At 43.8% G+C, this 17604-nt stretch overlaps 1 protein-coding gene across 1 annotated transcript in view; it reads right to left on the bottom strand.

Annotated features, from left to right (window-relative positions):
- The window catches only part of hspa12b (heat shock protein 12B), a gene marked incomplete in the record, with an annotated part of 23857 nt that extends 18218 nt beyond the window's left edge, over positions 1-5639 (bottom strand). The window contains 1 exon segment of the mRNA XM_029754538.1: positions 5228-5639.
- Between the last annotated feature and the right edge of the window lie 11965 nt (positions 5640-17604).

The raw sequence follows: 17604 nt of genomic DNA, 5'->3' as shown, positions 1-17604 counted from the left end.
TGCCCTCCATTCTACTATGGTGTCTCACTAGGGACTTGAACCTCCCCATCTCCCCGTAAACTGGACAATAGAATGAACCTTTCTGGTTGATAACGTAGACATGTCATCCCTCTCTTTTCATGTCCATCCTCTCCTCCCCCTTTGCCTCCTCTCCTCTCCTCTCCTCTCCTCTCCTCTCCTCTCCTCTCCTCTCCTCTCCTCTCCTCTCCTCTCCTCTCCTCTCCTCTCCTCTCCACCCGCTCTGCCTTCCCTCCTTTCCTCTTTTCCCCCTCTGCCTTCCCTCCTTTCCTCTCCTCCCGCTCTGACTTCCCTCCTCTCCTCCCCCTCTGGCTTCCCTCCTCTCCTCCCCCTCTGGCTTCCCTCCTCTCCTCCTTCTCTGTCTCTTTTTATCTTCCTGTACTAGATATGTTCCTGGACAGAACTAAACACAGACAGACAGACCAGCTTCAACAACTGTCCAGGAAAAGCATCACTAACACAGGAAAAGACTCCACGTGTGGTGCTGTTTGTGTGTGTGTGTGTGTGTGTGTGTGTGTGTGAGAGAGAGAGAGAGAGGCAACAACAAATTCAATCCCTTTTAGACAACTTCCTGGACAAAACATTCCACTGTAATAGTGAAGATGTAAACTTGGCAGTAGAAAACCTAAACAGCATATTTGACCTCTCCCTATCAAATCTAAACATTTCAAACAGAAACCCGAAGAAAATTAACAACAATGACAAATGGTTTGATGAAGAATGCAAAAACCTAAGATAGAAATTGAGAAACCTGTCTAACCAAAAACATAGAGACCCAGAAAACCTGAGCCTACGACTTCACTATGGTGAATCACTAAAACAATACAGAAATACACTACGGAAAAAGAAGGAACAGCACGTCAGAAATCAGCTCAATGTAATTGAAGAATCCATAGAATCTAACCACTTCTGGGAAAATGTGAAAACTCTAAACCAACAACAACACAAATAGTTATCTATACAATATGGAGATGGATGGATAAACCACTTCTCCAACCTTTTTGAACAAACAGCAAAAACATATACACGATCAAATACAAAACTTAGAATCAACTATTAAAGACTACCAGAACCCACTGGATTCTCCAACTACATTGAATAAACTACAGGACAAAATACAAACCCTCCAACCCCAAAAAGGCCTGTTGTGTTGATGGTATCCTCAATTCAAAATTTAAAATCCTCAATTCAAAATGTAAAAAGGCACTCGCTCATCTGAGCTATCTTTGTTGCAGGTGCACGGTAACATTTGAATAAGATGAGAAAAAATAAGAAACCCACACACTGCTCTTGCTAGTATCACTGCTCTTTAATAAGCTTCATGTACATATGGTATCCTAAATGAAATTATAAAATATACAGACTACAAATTCCAATTGGCTATACTTAAACTCTTTAACATCATCCTCAGCTCTGGCATCTTCCCCAATATTTGGAACCATGGACTGACCACCTCGATCCACAAATCTGGAGACAAATTTGACACCAATAACTACCGTGGGATATGCGTCGACAGCAACCTTTGGAAAATCCTCTGCATTATCATTAACATCAGACTCGTACATTTCATCAGTGAAAACAATGTACTGAGCAAATGTCAAATTGGCTTTTTACCAAATTACCGTACAACAGACCACGTATTCACCCTGCAAACCCTAATTGACAAAGAAACAAACCAAAACAAAGGCAAAGTCTTCTCATGCTTTGTTGATTTCAAAAAAGCTTTTAACTCAATTTGGCTTAAAGAAGTCTGCTGTACAAGTTGATGAAAAGTGGTGTTGGGGGAAAAACATATGACATTATAAAATCCATTTACACAAACAATAAGTGTGTGGTTAAAATTGGCATAAAAGCACACATTTCTTTCCATAGGGCCGATTGGGGTGAGACAGGGATGCAGCTTAAGCCCTACCCTCTTCAACAAATATATCAACGAATTGGAGAGGGCACTAGAACAGTCTGCAGCACCCGGCCTCACCCTACTAGAATCTGAAGTCAAATGTCTACTAATTGCTGATGATCTGGTGCTTCTGTCCCCAACCAAGGAGGGCATACAGCAGCACCTAAATCTTCTGCACAGATTCTGTCAGACCTGGGTCCTGACAGTAAATCTCAGTAAGACAAAAATAATGGTGTTCCAAAAATGATCCAGTTGCCAGGACCACAAATACAAATTCCATCTAGACACCGTTGCCCTAGAGCACACAAAAAACTATGCACATACCTCAGCGTAAACATCAGCGCCACAGGTAACTTCCACAAAGTTGTGAACGATCTGAGAGACAAGGCAAGAAGGGCCTTCTATGCCATCAAAAGGAACATAACATTCAACATACCAATTAGGATCTGGCTAAAGATACTAGAATCAGTTATAGAACCCATTGCCCTTTATGGTTGTGAGGTCTGGGGTCCGCTCACCAACCAAGAATTTACAAAATGGGACAAAGACCAAATTCTGTGAGTACAATGTAAAACACTAAATAATGCATGCAGAGCAGAATTTGGCCGATACCCACTAATTATTAAAATCCAGAAAAGTGCCATTAAATTCTGCAACTATTTGCACATAATATGACATTTGAAATGTCTTTGTTCTTTTGGAACTTTTGTGAGAGTCATTTTTATTGTTTATTTCACTTTTGTTTATTATCTATTTCACTTGTAAACATATGTTTCCCTTGCCAATAAAGCCCTTTGAATTGAATTGAGAGAGAGCGAGAGAGAGAGAGCGAGAGAGAGAGAGCGAGAGAGACAGAGAGAGACAGAGAGAGACAGAGAGAGACAGAGAGAGACAGAGAGAGAAGAAGGGGAGAGAGAGAGACAGACTGACAGACAGACAGACAGAGAGAGAGACAAAACAAAACATTGAGAGAGAGAACATGGAGAGAAAGCAGAAAGAGTGAAAGAGAGAAAAGGAGAGAGAGAAGGACAGAGGGAGGCAGAGACAGAGAGATATATTATTAATAGAGAAAGCATATTGTCATGGGGATATATGGTGAATATCCTGATTCAGAGTTTGTGTTTGAAACAAACGTTACTCTAGCTCAGATTACACCTGTCTGCAGGAAAATCTGTGTCTTTCTGTGTGTACCTGAAGTGTGTGTGTTTCAGTGTCTATGTGTGTGTGTGTTTAGGTGTATGTGTGTGTGTGTGTGTGTGTGTGAGTGTGTGTGTGTGTGTGTTTAGGTATGTATGTGTGTGTGTGTGTGTGTGTGTGTGTGTGTGTGTGTGTGTGTGTGTGTGTGTGTGTGTGTGTGTGTGTGTGTGTGTGTGTGTGTGTGTGTGTGTGTGCAGCATTAAAGTTCTCTTCCCATGTTCCCATTTAATGATAAAACCAGAGAGAGAGAAAAAAACATTTAAATCCGCTCTCTTCGCCCCTCCCCCTCCTTTTGTCCCTCCATCTGTTTTCCCATTCTCCTTCTCTTTTCCCTCTCCATCTCTCTTTTCCAGTTCCTCATCTTCATCTCTTTTTCATCCTCCTTTTCTATTAATCTCCCTCCCCTCCCTCCCCTGAGAGAGAGAGAGAGAGAGAGAGAGAGAGAGAGAGAGAGAGAGAGAGAGAGAGAGAGATTCTCAAAACACACTAGGCCACTTTTCGGCCCCATTAACACTACACACACAGCTGTGGCCCGTGGGTTGTCGTGGTTATGGTGTGGCCCGTGGGTTGCCGTGGTTATGGTACACACACAGCTGTGGCCCGTGGGTTGTCGTGGTTATGGTGTGGCCCGTGGGTTGCCGTGGTTATGGTACACACACAGAACACTTCAGCTCACAAAGGAGCGATGACATCACGGACTGAGCTTCCTGAGGAAGAAGAGAAACCCCTCCTCGCCCCTTGTAACTCATGCAAACAGTAAAATCAGATTTAAAAAACAGAAAAAAATACACCTTATTGAACAGCGAGGACTGTGAAGAGACACACACACACACACACACACACACACAGGTACAAACACACATAACCACACAACATACACACTATACACACACCTACACCTGGATTGTGGGTTGAGTGGCTGGAGAGTGGCTGGAGGGCACACACTTAATGTATTGTTAAATCTGTTGTAAATGTATTTTAATGTTTAAAAATTGTATTATAATGTATATTACTGCCTTAATCTTTGCTGGACCCCAGGAAAAGTAACTGCTGCCCCGACAGGAACTAATGTGGAACCCCCCCCCCCCCTCCCCCCCTCCCCTCCCCCTCCCCTCCCCTCGCCTCCCTTCCCCTCCCCTCACCCCCTCCCCTCCCCTCGCCTCCCTTCCACCCTCCCCCTCCCCTCCCCTCCCCCACACTGGGGACGTCCAATAAAAATAAAGTGATATAGATCGGCCGTTCCAGACTCCTGACCCCTGACCTTTAACCTTTGACCCCAGACAGGTGTAGCTCAGATAAACCGAGTGACTCCCTGACCAACTTTGCACCAAAATTTCACCTCCTTCTCACTGAAATACAGACCTGTTGTCCTACCGCTGTCTTCCTCTGTTAACCATAGACCTGTTGTCCTACCGCTGTCTTCCTCTGTTAACCATAGACCTGTTGTTCTACCGCTGTCTTCCTCTGTTAACCATAGACCTGTTGTCCTACCGCTGTCTTCCTCTGTTAACCATAGACCTGTTGTCCTACCGCTGTCTTCCTCTGTTAACCATAGACCTGTTGTCCTACCGCTGTCTTCCTCTGTTAACCATAGACCTGTTGTCTTACCGCTGTCTTCCACTGTTAACCATAGACCTGCTGTCCTACCGCTGTCTCTCTCTGTTAACCATAGACCTGTTGTCCTACCGCTGTCTTCCACTGTTAACCATAGACCTGCTGTCCTACCGCTGTCTCTCTCTGTTAACCATAGACCTGTTGTCCTACCGCTGTCTTCCTCTGTTAACCATAGACCTGTTGTCCTACCGCTGTCTTCCACTGTTAACCATAGACCTGCTGTCCTACCGCTGTCTCTCTCTGTTAACCATAGACCTGTTGTCCTACCGCTGTCTTCCACTGTTAACCATAGACCTGTTGTCCTACCTCTGTTAACCATAGACCTGTTGTCTTTCTGGCTTTTTTTACAGCAGGTAATCTCTTCTCATTCTACAAATGTATCCACACGTAAAACACAAAACAACATGCAGGAAAGCATTCATTAACTCAATGCCAGTAAAAAGAGAATTCCCAATTGAAACCCCAGTAGCATATCCTAAAACAAATCCTCAAACTCACCCGTCTTTTCCTGAAACAACGTTGCTGCCCTTGTTCTTCACGGGAGCAGAACTAAGGAGAGACAGAGAGGATGCTTCTACTGCAGGGATCAGGAATCACTGGGAATGTTCAACTTCCCAGATGGAACCCGAACGTCGGCAGAATTCCAAGAGCAGAATTCCAAGAGCAGAATTCCAAAAAAGATCCGACAATAGAAATAGGAGGGTAAAATAGTTAAACAAAGACTTTGGAAAAGTCCAATGGAGCAGAAGGGGGGGAAACTTTCCTGAAAAAATTATGGAACGATCCCAAATATTCCCAAATCTTTGCCTGGAGCGTTCCTCTGCTGTGTCCGCAGCCCAGCAGTCAGTCTTTCAACTGGCCTGGAATGTCAGAGAAGAAAGAAGTGATACACACACACGTATATACACACACACACGGAAAACAGGGAAAAGGTTTGTACAACATGGGGGATGTGGGGAGCTTACCTCATTTAGAATATGCTCTGTGTGTGTATGAGAGAGAGAGAGAGAGAGAGAGAGGGAGAGAGGGCGGGGAAAGAGAGGGAGTTTGTGTGTGTGTGTGTATGTGTATGTGTATGTGTATGTGTGTGTGTGTGTGTGTTTTACCAGAAGTCCCCACAAGAATAGTAAATGAACAAAAATGTGAACAACTGGGGACTTTTTGTTTGTCCCCACAAGGTCACAGGCTCTTTCTAAGGGGTTTGGGTTTAAGGTTAGAATTAGTGTTAGGGTTAGGAGCTAGGGTTAGGTTTAGGGTTAGGAGCTAGGGTTAGGTTTAGGGTTAGGAGCTAGGGTTAGGTTTAGGGTTAGGAGCTAGGGTTAGGTTTAGGGTTAGGAGCTAGGGTTAGGTTTAGGGTTAGGAGCTAGGGTTAGGTTTAGGTTTAGGGTTAGGAGCTAGGGTTAGGTTTAGGGTTAGGAGCTAGGATTAGGTTTAGGGTTAGGAACTAGGGTTAGGTTTAGGGTTAGGAACTAGGATTAGGTTTAGGGTTAGTTTTAGGGTTAGGTTTAGGGTTAGGAGCTAGGGTTAGGTTTAGGGTTAGGAGCTAGGGTTAGGTTTAGGGTTAGGAGCTAGGATTAGGTTTAGGGTTAGGAACTAGGGTTAGGTTTAGGGTTAGGAACTAGGATTAGGTTTAGGGTTAGTTTTAGGGTTAGGTTTAGGGTTAGGAGCTAGGGTTAGGTTTAGGGTTAGGAGCTAGGATTAGGTTTAGGGTTAGGAGCTAGGATTAGGTTTAGGGTTAGGAACTAGGATTAGGTTTAGGGTTAGGAACTAGGATTAGGTTTAGGGTTAGGAACTAGGATTAGGTTTAGGGTTAGGAGCTAGGGTTAGTTTTAGGGTTAGGTTTAGGGTTAGGAGCTAGGTTTAGGGTTAGGAGCTAGGATTAGGTTTAGGGTAAGGAGCTAGGGTTAGTTTTAGGGTTAGGTTTAGGAGCTAGGGTTAGGTTTAGGGTTAGGTTTAGGAGCTAGTGTTAGTTTAGGGTCAGGAACTAGGGTTAGGTTCAGGGTTAGGAGCTAGGATTAGGTTTATGGTTAGGAGCTAGGGTTAGTTTAGGGTTAGTTTTAGCGTTAGGTTTAGGGTTAGGAGCAAGGGCTAGTTTTAGCGTTAGGTTTAGGGTTAGGAGCTAGGGTTAGGTTTAGGGTTAGGAGCTAGGGTTAGGTTTAGGTTTAGGAGCTAGGGTTAGGTTTAGGGTTAGGGTTAAGGTTAGGTTTATGGTTAGGAACTCAGGTTAGGTTTAGGGTTAGGGTTAAGGTTAGGTTTTTGGGTTGAGGTTAGGGTTAGGGTTAAGGTTAGGGGTTAGGGGAAATAGGATTTTGAATGGGACTGAATTGTGTGTCCCCACACGGTTAGCTGTACAAGACTGTGTGTGTGTGTGAGAGTGGGTGGAGTGTTCTTGGAGTGGCAGTACACACTGATTAAGTCATCGCTCCCCTTTCCTTCTCTCCTCTCTCTCTTCCTCCCTCCCTCCTTTTCCTCCCTCCCTCTGTTTAAGTCCCCTTCTTCCTGTCTTCTCCTTGCTTCTTATTTCATCTTGTGCTCTTGCCCTCTCCCTCCCTCACTTTCTCTCTCTCTTTCTTTGAGTCCCTGCTTTTCAAAGAAAAACATTTAAAAGGTTTCCTGTTGTGGGTTACCAGCTTTCAAAGATAAATGTAAGAGAGAGAGAGAGAGAGAGAGAGAGAGAGGGAAAGCGAGACAGAGCGAGAGGGAGAGCGAGAGAGTGAGCGAGAGAGAGATACTTTATGTTCTCAATCTCTACAACAATCTCTCAATCTCTAAAAGTATAACTTTTATTACAGTAGGCTGAAATGTGTTTTATGGACATAAATGGACATAGTGCTGTTGTTGCTGTACTTGCCGTAAATCTTTTCAACCTTTTCTGAAAATCTGCAAGTGTTTTAAGTGTGTGTGTGTGTTTTGCTATTGGGGATTTGAGCTTACACTACAGGGATCAGATTTCTTCCCACCGGGGACATGATTGAAAGCATACATCAACCCCCTGCTCTCTACACACACACACACGCTCTCTCCTCACACACTTTAAATTACACACACACACACACACACACACACACACACACACACACACACACACACACACACACACACACACACACACACACACACACACACACACACTGCCATGCTCCCCATAGGCAGAGGAAGGGAGTTCTCTTGAGTGGGCAGAAGGACCCCCCCCCCCCATCTCTGGAACACGCACGCACACACACACACTCTCTCCCGGTCCTGTCATATTTTCAAATCAAATTAGCTGTGAGGGAAGTCTGGAAGTCATTAGGGCAGCATCCCAAATATTCCCTACTTAGTGAACTACTTCTGCCCAGGGACCATAGGAAATAGGTTGCCATTTGGGATGAAGCCTAGGTCTATATGGCAATCAAGGAGAGGGCCCCATATGGACCCGATTCTAGTTCTCTACCCTCCATCACTCTCCTTTTCTTTGCTCTTCTTGTTCTCTCACTCCGATTGGTAGCCTAGCATTCCAGCTCTCTCTCTCCCCCCATCTCTACATCTCTCTCTCCCCCCCATCTCTACATCTCTCTCTCCCCCCATCTATCTCTACTACTCTCCCTTTTTAATTTTCAGTCTTCTTTGGTTCTTGGAAGGTCTGCACATAATGCATACATTGTACAATAAAGTTACAACAAAAACAATTTCCTTGTTCCTCTACCTCTGTCTTTATGGACCAATGACTGGCTTTGTTCCTCTACCTCTCTCTTTATGGACCAATGACTGGCTTTGTTCCTCTACCTCTCTCTTTATGGACCAATGACTGGCTTTGTTCCTCTACCTCTCTCTTTATGGACCAATGACTGGCTTTGTTCCTCTACCTCTCTCTTTATGGACCAATGACTGGCTTTGTTCCTCTACCTCTCTCTTTATGGACCAATGACTGGCTTTGTTCCTCTACCTCTCCCTTTATGGACCAATGACTGGCTTTGTTCCTCTACCTCTCTCTTTATGGACCAATGACTGGCTTTGTTCCTTTACCTCTCCCTTTATGGACCAATGACTGGCTTTGTTCCTTTACCTCTCCCTTTATGGACCAATGAATGGCTTTCTCAGGACGACAGGTTGTGTGACTGAACCAGGCATCTTGGGAGTAGAACAAGACTATTTGGTTTATTTAAAGAATACGTATCATTGTTGAGGGAAAGGAGGGCTTGTTCCCTAAGAGCAGTGATTTAGTGGAACCAAAAAAAAAGAAAAAGTGGGTAAACTGATTGCTGGTCGTGGTGAGTAAAGTATTTTCAATGCATTTTTCCACAAAAGGTGAGTAAACTGTCACGAAAAATTAAAAAAGGTGTGTAAACTGTTACCCTAACAACCCTTCACTACACCACTGGAGACAAGGACACCACTTGGTGAAGGTAGGACTGTAATGGCCGTCGTATGAAGTGGACCAGGCGCAGCGGGTTGAGTGCTCATTTTAACTTTATTTGAGACACGTGACAAAAACAAGAACGACAAACAGTCTTGCAGGCTACACACAACTATGCAAAAACAACTTCCCACAAAGGACAGGTGAAAACAGGCTACCTAAGTATGACTCCCAATCAGCAACAACGATATACAGCTGTTCCTGATTGAGAGCCATACCATGCCAACACAAAGAAATACACAACATAGATAGAGCGTAGAAATACAAACATAGAACATAACCAAAAGCCCCGGAATACTCTAAACAAACACCCCTCTACATAAACACATATACCAACAAACCCTGAACCACATAAAACAAACACCCCCTGCCACGTCCTGACCAAACTACAATAACAAATAACCCCTTTACTGGTCAGGACGTGACAAGGACGATGGAATAGCATCGAAACCATGGAAACCATATGTGTGATGTGTTTTACCATTCCATTGATTCCGTTCCGTTGCTATGTACATTTTTTTTATTTAAAAAATAAATGTAACCTTTATTTAACTAGGCAAGTCAGTTAAGAACAAATACTTATTTACAATGACAGCCTACCGGGGAAGAGTGGGTTAACTGTCTTGTTCAGGGGCAGAAGGACAGATTTTTACCTTGTCAGCTCGGGGATTCAATCCAACAACCTTTTGGTTACTGGCCCAACGCTCTAACCACTAGGCTACCTGCCGCCCCAATGTAGTCTGGGTACCAGTCGACAGGAGTGGAATATTAGTTAAAGAAGACTGGTATCCCTCCCTAACTAAGGTGCCACCAGCCACGTGGAACACACACACTCTTAGGGTGTGTCTTGGTCCAGATGTCCAGCATGGTCCTTGTCCCCTCAGCGAGACAGGAAGTAATTGGTCAGGTGACAGGGAGGAACCCTGGGACATTCCTTGTGGACGCTTCATCGTTACCTCTGGTTTCCTGGACAGATGGACCCTTCAACATCCCTGTCTCCTTCCTCTCACACACACAGCCATGTTTTCATTACTTCTCAGGACTTTTTGGGAAGTAAAAATGTATTCCCATTCAAAATCCTATTTTCCCAAAACCCTAACTATAACCCTAACCTTAACCCTTGAACATAACACTTAAACCTAAAATAGCATTTTTACTTTTCAGGACATGCAAAATGTCCTGACTTTTGAGAACACACAAGTCCATTTACATTTACATTTAAGTCATTTAGCAGACGCTCTTATCCAGAGCGACTTACAAATTGGTGCATTCACCTTATGATATCCAGTGGAACAACCACTTTACAATAGTGCATCTAAATCTTTTGGAGGGGGGGGGGGGTGGTTAGAAGGATTACTTTATCCTATCCCAGGTATTCCTTAAAGAGGTGGGGTTTCAGGTGTCTCCGGAAGGTGGTGATTGACTCCACTGTCCTGGCGTCGTGAGGGAGCTTGTTCCACCATTGGGGTGCCAGAGCAGCGAACAGTTTTGACTGGGCTGAGCAGAACTGTGCTTCCTCATAGGTAGGGAGGCGAGCAGGCCAGAGGTGGATGAACGCAGTGCCCTTGTTTGGGTGTAGGGCCTGATCAGAGCCTGAAGGTACGGAGGTGCCGTTCCCCTCACAGCTCCGTAGGCAAGCACCATGGACTTGTAGCGGATGCGAGCTTCAACTGGAAGCCAGTGGAGAGAGCGGAGGAGCGGGGTGACGTGAGAGAACTTGGGAAGGTTGAACACCAGACGGGCTGTGGCGTTCTGGATGAGTTGTAGGGGTTTAATGGCACAGGCAGGGAGCCCAGCCAACAGCGAGTTGCAGTAATCCAGACGGGAGATGACAAGTGCCTGGACTAGGACCTGCGCCGCTTCCTGTGTGAGGCAGGGTCGTACTCTGCGAATGTTGTAGAGCATGAACCTACAGGATCGGGTCACCGCCTTGATGTTAGTGGAGAACGACAGGGTGTTGTCCAGGGTCACGCCAAGGTTCTTAGCACTCTGGGAGGAGGACACAAGGGAGTTGTCAACCGTGATGGTGAGATCATGGAACGGGCAGTCCTTCCCCGGGAGGAAGAGCAGCTCCGTCTTGCCGAGGTTCAGCTTGAGGTGGTGAGCCGTCATCCACACTGATATGTCTGCCAGACATGCAGAGATGCGATTCGCCACCTGGTTATCAGAAGGGGGAAAGGAGAAGATTAATTGTGTGTCGTCTGCGTAGCAATGATAGGAGAGACCATGTGAGGATATGACCGAGCCAAGTGACTTGGTGTATAGTGAGAATAGGAGAGGGCCTAGAACAGAGCCCTGGGGGACACTAGTGGTGAGAGCACGTGGTGCGGAGACAGATTCTCGCCACGCCACCTGGTAGGAGCGACCTGTCAGGTAGGACGCAATCCAAGCGTGGGCCGCGCCGGAGATGCCCAGCTCGGAGAGGGTGGAGAGGAGGATCTGATGGTTCACAGTATCAAAGGCAGCAGATAGGTCTAGAAGGATGAGAGCAGAGGAGAGAGAGTTAGCTTTAGCAGTGCGGAGAGCCTCCGTGACACAGAGAAGAGCAGTCTCAGTTGAATGCCCAGTCTTGAAACCTGACTGATTAGGATCAAGAAGGTCATTCTGAGAGAGATAGCAGGAGAGCTGGCCAAGGACGGCACGTTCAAGAGTTTTGGAGAGAAAAGAAAGAAGGGATACTGGTCTGTAGTTGTTGATATCGGAGGGATCGAGTGTAGGTTTTTTCAGTCCACACACACACACACAATAATTGCCCACTGTGCCCATTCAAATATTTTTCCAATTCTGTCTAGTGACCATGACAGCTCTTTGAAATTTCTATTTACTGCATGTGTAAGCGTGTTTATTGTTTTAGTGCTGTTGTGTTTTGAGTGTTGTTGTGATTTGAGTGCTGTTGTGTTTTGAGTTCTGTTGTGTTTTGAGTTCTGTTGTGTTTTGAGTGTTGTTGTGTTTTAGTACTGTTGTGTTTTGAGTGCTGTTGTGTTTTGAGTGTTGTTGTGTTTTGAGTTCTGTTGTGTTTTGAGTTCTGTTGTGTTTTGAGTTCTGTTGTGTTTTGAGTGTTGTTGTGTTTTGAGTTCTGTTGTGTTTTGAGTGTTGTTGTGTTTTGAGTTCTGTTGTGTTTTGAGTTTCTGTGACTCTCACTAACTGTGTGTGTATTAATGTGTGGCTTCCTTTCCATGTGTGTGTGTGTGTGTGTGTGTGTGTGTGTGTGTGTGTGTGTGTGTGTGTGTGTGTGTGTGTTGTATAAACAAGTGTGTGCGCCTTTCCTGTTGCCATGGGTCCCCACCCCAGGTAGTGTTGGTGAGTTTGAAGCCCCACCTCCCCTCCCCCCGCCAACAAACCACTGCGCTCTAACAGAGAGCCTGACATGGAGTCTAGTGAGAGAGAGAGAGAGAGAGAGACAGAGAGAGAGAGAGAGAGAGAGAGAGAGATTATGAGTAACAGACTGCAAGTGTTTTATGTGAGGTCAACAGAGCCTGTATAATCTCACACCGGCACACACACTCTTGGGGACATCTGGCGCCCTACAACTTTACTACTCATTTTAATGTCTCACATACACATCTCTCTCGCTCTCTCTCTCTCTCTCTCTTTTTCTCTTTGTCTCTCTCTCTCTGTCTCTCTTTTTCTCTCTCTCTCTCTTTTTTTTCTCTCTCTCGCTTTCTCTCTCTCTCTCTCTCTCTCTCTCAATTCAATTCAAGGGGCTTTATTGGCATGAGAAACATATGTTTACATTGCCAAAGCAAGTGAAATAAACAATACAAAATTAACAGTAAACATTACACAAGTTTCAAAGGAATAGAAACATATCAAATGTCATATTGTGGCTATGTACCGTGTTAAAACAACGTGCAAATAGTTAAAGTACAAAAGGGAAAATAAAAACATAAATAAACATGGGTTGCATTTACAATTGTATTTGTCCCTTTTCTTGTGGCAACAGGTCACACATTTTACTGCTGTGATGGCACATTGTGGTATTTCACCCAGTAGATATGGGAGTTTATCAAAATGGGTTTGTTTTTGAATTCTTTGTGGATCTGTGTAATCTGAGGGAAATATGTGTCCTTAATATGGTCATACATTTGGTAGGAGGTTAGGAAGTGCAGCTCAGTTTCCACCTCATTTTGTGGGCAGTGTGCACATAGCCTGTCTTCTCTTGAGAGCCAGGTCTGCCTACGGCGGCTTTTCTCAATAGCAAGGCTATGCTCATTGAGTCTATACATAGTCAATGCTATCCTTAAGTTTGGGTCAGTCACAGTGGTCAGGTATTCTGCCACTGTGTATTCTCTGTTTAGGGCCAAATAGCATTCTAGTTTGCTCTGTTTTTTGTTAAATCTTTCTTTCTGTCAAGTAATTATCTTTTTGTTTTCTCATGATTTGGTTGGGTCTAATTGTGTTGCTGTCCTGGGGCTCTATGGGGTCTGTTTGTGTTTGTGAACAGAGCCCCAGGACCAGCTTGTTTAGGGGACTCTTCTCCAGGTTCATCTCTCTGTAGGTGATGGCTTTGTTATGGAAGGTTTGGGAATCGCTTCCTTTTAGGTAGTTGTAGAATTTAACGGCTCTTTTCTGGATTTTGATAATTAGAGGGTATCGGCCTATTTCTGCTCTGCGTGCATTATTTGGTGTTTTACGTTGTACACAGAGGATATTTTTGCAGAATTCTGTATGTAGTATCAATTTGGTCTTTGTCCCATTTTGTAAATTATTGGTTGGTGAGCGGACCCCAGACCTCACAACCATAAAGGGCAATGGGTTCTATAACTGATTCAAGTATTTTTTGCCAGATTCTAATTGGTATGTTGAATGTTATGTTCCTTTTGATGACATAGAAGGCCCTTCTTGCCTTGTCTCTCAGATCGTTTACAGCTTTGTGGAAGTTACCCGGGGTGCTGATGTTTAGGCCGAGGTATGTATAGTTTCTTTGTGTGCTCTAGGGCAACAGTGTCTAGATGGAATTAGTGTTTGTGGTCCTGGCAACTGGACCTTTTTTGGAACACCATTATTTTTGTCTTACTGAGATTTACTGTCAGGGCCCAGGTCTGACAGAATCTGTGCAGAAGATATAGGTGCTGCTGTAGGCCCTCCTTGGTTGGGGACAGAAATACCAGATCATTAGCAAACAGTACAAATGTACAAATTACCTCTAACCTGTACCCCTGCACACTGACTCGGTACCGGTACCCCCTGTATATAGCCTCGTTATTGTGTTACTTTTTATCATTTTTTACTTTCGTTTATTTAGTAAATATTTTCTTAACTCTTCTTTTTATTTCACCTTTATTTAACCAGGTAGGCCAGTTGAGAATAAGTTCTCATTTACAACTGCGACCTGGCCAAGATAAAGCAAAGCAGTGCGACACAAACAACAACACAGAGTTACACATGGAATAAACAAACGTACAGTCAATAACACAATAGAAAGTCTATATACAGTGTGTGCAAATGGCGTGAGGAGGTAAGGCGTCAAATAGGCCATAGTTGCAAAGTAATTACAATTTAGCAAATTAACACTGGAGTGATAGATGTGCAGATGATGATGTGCAAGTAGAAATACTGGTGTGTAAAAGAGCAACAAAGTAAATCAAAACAATATGGGGATGAGGTAGTTGGGTGGGCTATTTACAGATGGGCTGTGTACAGCTGCAGCGATCGGTAAGCTGCTCAGATAGCTGATGCTTGAAGTTAGTGAGGGAGATATAAGTCTCCAACTTCAGCAACTTTTGCAATTCGTTCCAGTCATTGAACTGCACTGTTGGTTAAGGGCTTGTAAGTAAGCATTTCACGGTAAGGTCTACACTTGTTGTATTCGGTGCATGTGATTTTGATTTGATTTGACGTTTGGCTTCAGATTCTGGTAGGGTGAGGCCGGGTGCTGCAGACTGTTCTAGTGCCCTCGCCAATTCGTTGATATATTTTATGCTAAAGAGGGTGGGGCTTAAGCTGCATCCCTGTCTCACACCAAGGGCCTGTGAAAAGAAACGTGTGTGTTTTTGCCAATTTCAACCGCACACTTGTTGTTTGTGTACATGGATTTTATAATGTCGTATGTTTTTTCTCCCAACACCACTTTCCATCAATTTGTATAGCAGACCTCTTAAAGCCAAATTGAGTCAAAATAAAAATGAAATCAAGAAAGCATGAGAAGACTACCTTTGTTTCGGTTTGTTTGTTTGTCAGTTAGGGTGTGCAGGGTGAATACGTGGTCTGCCGTACAGTCATTTGGTAAAAAGACAATTTGACATTTGCTCACTAAATTGTTTTCACTGATGAAATGTACGAGTCTGCTGTTAATGATAATGCAGAGGATTTCCCCAAGGTTGCTGTTGAGGCATATCCCACGGTAGTTATTGTGGTAAATTTGTCTCCACTTTTGTGGATTGGGGTGATCAGTCCTTTGTTCCAAATATTGGGGAATATGCCAGAGCTGAGGATGATGTTAAAGAGTTTTAGTATAGCCAATTGGAATTTGTGGTCTGTATATTTGATCATTTCATTGAGGATATCATCAACACCACAGGCCTTTTTGGGTTGGAAGGTTTGTGTTTTGTCCTGTAGTTCATTCAAGGTAATTGGAGAATCCAGTGGGTTCTGGTAGTCTTTAATAGCTGATTCTAAGATTTGTATTTGATCATGTATATGTTTTTGCTGTTTTTTATTTGTTATAGAGCCAAAAAGATTGGAGAAGTGGTTTATCCATACATCTCCGTTTTGGAAAGATAACTATTTGTGTTGTTGTTTGTTTAGTGTTTTCACATTTTCCCAGAAGTGGTTAGATTCTATGGATTCTTCAATTACATTGAGCTGATTTCTGACGTGCTGTTCCTTCTTTTTCCATAGTGTATTTCTGTATTGTTTTAGGGATTCATCATAGTGAATGCTAAGGTTTTTGGGGTCTCTATGTTTATAGTTGGACAGGTTTCTCAATTTTTTCTTAGGTTTTTGCATTTTTTCATCAAACCATTTGTCATTGTTACTTTTCTTTGGTTGTCTGCTTGAAATTTTGATAGGGAAGCCGAGAGGTCAAATATACTTCCAAGTTAACACCTTCACTACATACAGTGAAATGTTTTGTCCAGGAAGTTGTCTAAAAGGGATTGAATTTGTTGTTGCCTAATTGTTTTTTGGTAGGTTCCCACACTACATTCCTTCCATCTGTAGCATTTCTTAATATTATTCAGTTTCTTTTGCTGTGATGCCTCATGATTGAGTATTGCTCTGTTCGGGTAGACTGTGATTTTGCTGTGATCTGATAGGGGTGTCAGTGGGCTGACTGTGAACGGTCTGAGAGACTCTGGGTTGAGGTCAGTGATAAAGTAGTCTACAGTACTACTGTCAAGAGATGAGCTATAGGTGTACCTACCATAGGAGTCCCCTCAAAGCCTACCATTGACTATGTATAGACCCAGCATGCGACAGAGCTGCAGGAGTTGTGACATGTTTTGTTGGTTGTTTTGTCATAGTTGTGTCTAGGGGGGTATATGGGGGAGGGAATGTTGTCACCTTCAGGTAGGTGTTTGTCCCCCTGTGTGCTGAGGGTGTCAGGTTCTTGTCCAGTTCTGGCATTTAGGTCACCACAGACTGGTGCATGTCCCTGGGCCTGGAAATGATTGATTTCCCCCTCCAGGATGGAGAAGCTGTCTTCATTAAAGTATGGGGATTCTAGTGGGGGGATATAGGTAGCACACAGGACGACATTTTTCTCTTTTGTGGTCATTTCCTTTTGAATTTCTAGCCAAATGTAAAATGTTCCTGTTTTGATTAATTTAATGGAGTGAGTTAGGTCTGCTCTATACTAAATTAGCATACCCTCTGAGTCTCTTCCCTGTTTCACACCTGGTAGTTTGGTGGATGGGACTACCAGCTCTCTGTAACCTAGAGGGCAACCAGTGGGTCCATCTCCTCTATACCACGTTTCTTGTACGATGACATTGTCTGTATTTCTGATTTCTTTGGTGAAGTCCAGGTTCCTGCTCTTTAGGCCAAAGGCAGAGGACCCCAAGCCTTGGATATTCCAGGATGAGATAGTGGCTTTGTGTTCCATAAAGTGTTCTCTTTCTTTCACAAATACCTCCCATGCTCTCAAAATATGTCTTTGTGGCGCCCTCTGCTGACTGCTAAAGATAATGCATTTCAACCATTGCCATTAGCAGAATCTCAATAGTCTTGAATTGACTTTTTTCCTCTCCTCTCTTGGACAATCACATCTGAAAGGATTAGTAATGACCGTACTTGTTGATATGGTATTCGTCACAGTTTTTAGACCAGGACAATGAAATAATTAACTTGACACATATTATAAAGGCACCAGGAATGTCCTACCTTACCAGATTGCATTTAAAAAAAATTTTTTTTACTCCGTCTGTGAATGAAAAAGGGGGCTGTTTCTCGTTTTACTCGATAGCAGTGATGTCAGTAAAATAAGTTGACTGATTTCCGTTCCCACCAATAGTCGGTGTGTACAGTTGGACAATCGGTA

This window comes from Salmo trutta, chromosome 5 (genome assembly GCF_901001165.1).
Source record: "Salmo trutta chromosome 5, fSalTru1.1, whole genome shotgun sequence".
NCBI lineage: Eukaryota > Metazoa > Chordata > Actinopteri > Salmoniformes > Salmonidae > Salmo > Salmo trutta.
The sequence above is the reverse complement of the archived record's forward strand: the minus strand, read 5'-3'. Positions and strand labels throughout refer to the sequence as shown.